General features: G+C 51.3%; 1 pseudogene; it reads right to left on the reverse strand.

Annotated features, from left to right (window-relative positions):
- LOC137325797 (U2 spliceosomal RNA) lies at positions 1 to 177 on the reverse strand (annotated as a pseudogene).
- Positions 178 to 4928: the final 4751 nt, after the last annotated feature.

A 4928-nucleotide genomic window follows, 5' to 3' on the forward strand; every position in this document is an offset into this window, starting at 1 on the left:
GGGAGGTGCACCGTTCCCAGAGACACTGCAATACTGGGTCGATGCGTGGAGTGGACGGAGCAAGCCCCTGTTCCATCTCCCTGTTCCAAAAATCAATTTAATATATGGTCCCCAGATAGGGGACGTATCAGATATTAAACTGATAAGAACAGATTTTTTTTTTTTTCCAAAAAATATACTTTATTCATAAAAATTTGCAGCAGTACATACAAAACAGTTGTCATATCACTTTCCAAACGTACACAATACAGATTATACAATTTGCAGGTTACGTTAAGTGCAGTACAATGAAAACATTGGACATCATTGCAGTTCATGACACTCGAGGGTGTCTCATTGCATCATACTCAACACAGATTATTGCTTACAGATTCATTTCTGGTCCATTTCAGATTCATTACAGGTACATTACAGCAATTTGAATTTTACATTCTGCCCGAGGGGGTTTTTCCCTGATTGCAGCCCCTCGGTTTACAATGGCGGGAAGGCTCTAAACGGTTGCCTTTCCCCACAGAGCCTTTGCGGCGGCCGCACCCATCCTCAGTGCATCCCTCAGCACGTAGTCCTGGACCTTGGAATGTGTCAGTCTGCAACACTCGGTCGAGGACAGCTCCTTGTGCTGGAAGACCAGCAAGTTTCGGGCAGACCAAAGGGCGTCTTTCACCGAGTTGATGGTCTTCCAGCAGCAGACGATGTCCGTCTCAGTGTGCGTCCCCGGGAACAGCCCATAGAGCACAGAATCCTGTGTTACGGAACTGCTCGGGACGAACCTGGACAGATACCACTGCATCTCTCTCCAGACCTTCTTTGCAAAGGCACATTCCAGAAGGAGATGGGTGACGGTCTCGTCTCCACCGCAGCCTCCTCTGGGACAGCGCGCGGTGGTGCTGAGAGCCCGGGAGTGCATGAAGGATCTGACGGGAAGGGCCCTTCTCACCACCAGCCAAGCAAGGTCTTGGTGCTTGTTTGAAAGCTCTGGCGATGAGGCGTTCTGCCAAATGACATTGACAGTCTGCTCGGGGAACCAACCGACAGGATCCACCATCTCCTTTTCCCGCAGGGTCTCGAGGACGTTATGTGCGGACCACTTGCTGATCGCCTTGTGGTCAAAGGTGTTTTCCTGCACAAACCTTTCCACGAAGGACAGGTGGGGCGGAACGGTCCAACTGGACGGAGCGTTCCGTGGCAGCGTGGCCAGGCCCATCCTTCTCAACACCGGGGACAGGTAGAACCTCAGCACGTAGTGACACTTTGTGTTTGCGTACTGAGGGTCTATGCACAGCTTGATGCAGCCGCACACAAAGGTGGCCATCAGGATGAGGGCCACGTTGGGCACGCCTTTCCCCCCTTTCTCTGGAGATTTGTACATCGTGACCCTGCGGACACGGTCCATTTTTGATCTCCAGACAAAGTGGAAGATGGCTCGGGTGACTGTCGCGGCGCAGGAGCGAGGTATGGGCCAGACCTGCGCCACGTACAGCAACACCGAGAGCACCTCGCACCTGATGACCAGGTTCTTGCCCACGATCGAGAGGGATCGTTGATCCCACAGTCCCAGTTTCTGCTTAACCTTGGAGATACGCTCCTCCCAGTTTTTGGTGCACGCCCCGGCCCCCCCGAACCAGATCCCCAGCACCTTCAGGTAATCCGACCTGACGGTGAAGGGGACAAAGGATCGGTCGGTCCAGTTCCCAAAGAACATGGCCTCGCTCTTGCTACGATTTACCCTGGCCCCCGAGGCCAGTTCGAACTGGTCGCAGATGCTCATCAATCTGCGGACCGACAGCTGATCCGAGCAAAAGACGGCGACGTCATCCATGTACAGGGAGGCCTTGACCTGAGTGCCTCCGCTGCCTGGGATCGTCACCCCTCTTATGCCCGCATCCCTCCTGATGGACTCGGCAAAGGGTTCGATGCAACACACGAACAAGACGGAGGAGAGAGGACAGCCCTGCCTGACTCCAGATTTGATCGGAAAGCTTTCTGATTCCCACCCGTTGATTGAAACTGCGCTACTGATGTTTGTGTAGAGCAGTTGGATCCAATTGCGGATTCCCTCCCCAAACCCCATTTTGGAGAGCACGTCCATCATGTACGTGTGGGATATTCTGTCAAAGGCCTTCTCCTGGTCCAGGCTGATCAGGCAGGTGTTCACCCCCCTGTCCTGTACGTAGGCAATCGTATCCCTGAGTAGCGCCAGGCTATCAGAGATCTTCCTGCCGGGTACGGCGCAGGTCTGATCGGGGTGGATCACCACCTCCAGGGCTGACTTGACCCGACTGGCGATGACCTTGGACAGAATTTTGTAGTCCACGTTAAGTAGTGAGATGGGTCGCCAATTTTTGATTTCTTCCCTCTCCCCCTTCTGTTTGTAGATGAGGGTGATGATGCCTTTCCTCATGGAGTCTGACATGCTGCCTGCCAGAAGCATACCCCCGTACACTTCCAGCAGGTCTGGGCCTATCCAGTCCCACAGAGCCGAGTACAACTCCATCTGTAAGCCGTCGCTTCCGGGAGTCTTACTCTTCTCGAAGGATCGGACGGCCTTTGTCAGTTCGTCCAGAGTTAGCGGGTGATCCAGACTCTCCCGCTTGCTGTCGTCTAGAACCTCCGTGATAGACGACAAGAAGGAGTGGGAGGCCGCGCTGTCTGTGGGCTTCGCGTCGTACAGTCCGGCATAAAAGGATTTGCAGATCCTCAGTATGTCGGGCTGCGAGGACGTGACCGAGCCGTTCTCTTCCTTCAGGCTGCTGATCACAGAGCTCTCTCTGTGCACCTTTTGGAAGAAGAAGCGCGAGCAAGTCTCGTCCTGCTCCACGGAGCGGACTCTGGACCGGAAGATGATCTTTGAGGCCTCGGAGGCAAAGAGCGAGGCTTGCTGGTCCTTCACCTCTCTGAGTTCCTCCCCGACATCGATCCCCATCGACTGCAGCAGGAGAAGATTCTGCATGCTTTTCTGGAGTCGGGACATTTCCCTCTGCCTCTCTCTCGCCTTCTGAACACCTTTGAGGATGAAGAACCTCTTGATGTTCGCCTTGATGGCTTCCCACCAGTGCACTGGGGAATCAAAGAGGGGCTTTACGGTTCTCCAACCTTTGTAATCCCTCGTCAGTTCCTCAATGTTTCCCGGGGTCAACAGTTTCACGTTCAGCTTCCATGTCCCCATGTGATAGACACCGACAGAGGGAGATAAATATAGGTGAGACTCAGTACAGTCCTACAGAGAGACACCAGCAGAGAGGGATAATGTGTGACTGAGTACAGTGAGTAATAGAGACAAACCAACAGAGGGAGTTAGTTCAAAGTGAGACTCAGTACAGTGAGTGATACACAGAGACACCAAGAGGGGCGACAGATAAAGGTGAGACTGAGTACAGGAGGTGATAGAGGGAGATAAAGGTGTGACTCAGTACAGTAATTGAAACAGACACCAACAGAGAGAGATAGATAAAGGTGTGAGTGATACAGAGGGAGATAGATCCAGTTGTGTATTGGTAAATATAAAGACACAGAAAGGGAAGAGTTTGATCACGGTCCTGACCATTCCACCTGTTTAAATGAGGGGTGATGCAGTGCAGTGAACGGATCTGCACTGTTCTGTGTGATACATGTAGAAAATGAAAGTGTTCAGTAAAAACAGGTTGAGGCACAGTGACTCCCACAGACAGACAGCGAGAGCAAGACAAACAATGCTTGAAGCACATGCTTCAAGTGCAGAGGACTTCTGCACACAGATGTCTTTGTGAATGGAAATCCGTTTCCAGTGGTGTGCCACAGGGCTCAGTGTTGGGTCCCTTGCTGTTTGTGGTATATATTAATGATTTGGACTTGAATGTAAGGGGCATGATTGGCAAATTTGCAGACGACACAAAAATTGGCCGTGTAGTTGATAGTGAAGAGGATAGCTGTAGACTCCAAGAAAATATCAATGGTTTGGTGGAGTGGGCGGAAAAGTGGCAAATGGAGTTCAACCCGGAGAAGTGTGAGGTAATGCACTTAGGGAGGGCAAACAGTAAACGGGAACACGCAGTAAACGGGAATATATTGAGAGGGGTAGAGGAAGTGAGAGATCTTGGAGTGCGTGTGCACAGGTCCCTGAAGGTGGCAGTACAGGTAGATAAGGTTGTGAAGAAGGCATATGGAATGCTCTCCATTATTAGCCGAGGTATAGAATAAAAAGCAGGGATGTAATGATGGAACTGTATAAAATGCTGGTAAGGCCACAGCTGGAGTATTGAGCGCAGTTCTGGTCACCACATTACAGGAAGGATGTAATTGCTGTGGAGAGAGTGCAAAGAAGTATTACAAGAATGTTGTCAGGGCTTGAAAATTGCAGCTATGAGGAGAGATTGGATAGGCTGGGGTTGTTTTCCTTGGAGCAGAGGAGGCTGAGGGGAGACTTGATTGAGGTGTACAAAATTATGTGGGGCCCAGATAGAGTAGACAGGAAGTACCTGTTTCCCCTAGCGGAGAGTTCAAGAACGAGAGGACATTGATTTAAGATGATTGGCGGAAGGATTAGAGGGGACATGAGGAAAAACTTTTTTACCCAGAGGGTGGTGGGTGTATGGAATTCACTGCCCGAATTGGTGGTAGAGGCAGGGACCCTCAACTCTTTTAAAAAGTACCTGGACCTGCACCTAAAGTGCTGTAAGCTGCAGGGCTACAGACCGGATGCTGGAAGGTGGGATTAGAATGGGCACCTGGTTGTTCTTCGAGCCGGTGCGGACACGATGGGCCGAATGGCCCCTTCTGTGCTGTATCTTTTCCATGGTTCTATTGATGTCACAATGGGAAATGGCTGGGGATGTCAGGATTGCAGGAGGAGGAGGTGCTTAAAAGATTGGCGATGCTCAAAGTAGAAAAGTCACCCGGTCCAGATGGGATGCATCCTCGGTTATTGAGGGAAGTAAGGGTGGAAATTGCGT

Source organism: Heptranchias perlo, chromosome 9 (assembly GCF_035084215.1).
Source record: "Heptranchias perlo isolate sHepPer1 chromosome 9, sHepPer1.hap1, whole genome shotgun sequence".
Taxonomy (NCBI): domain Eukaryota; kingdom Metazoa; phylum Chordata; class Chondrichthyes; order Hexanchiformes; family Hexanchidae; genus Heptranchias; species Heptranchias perlo.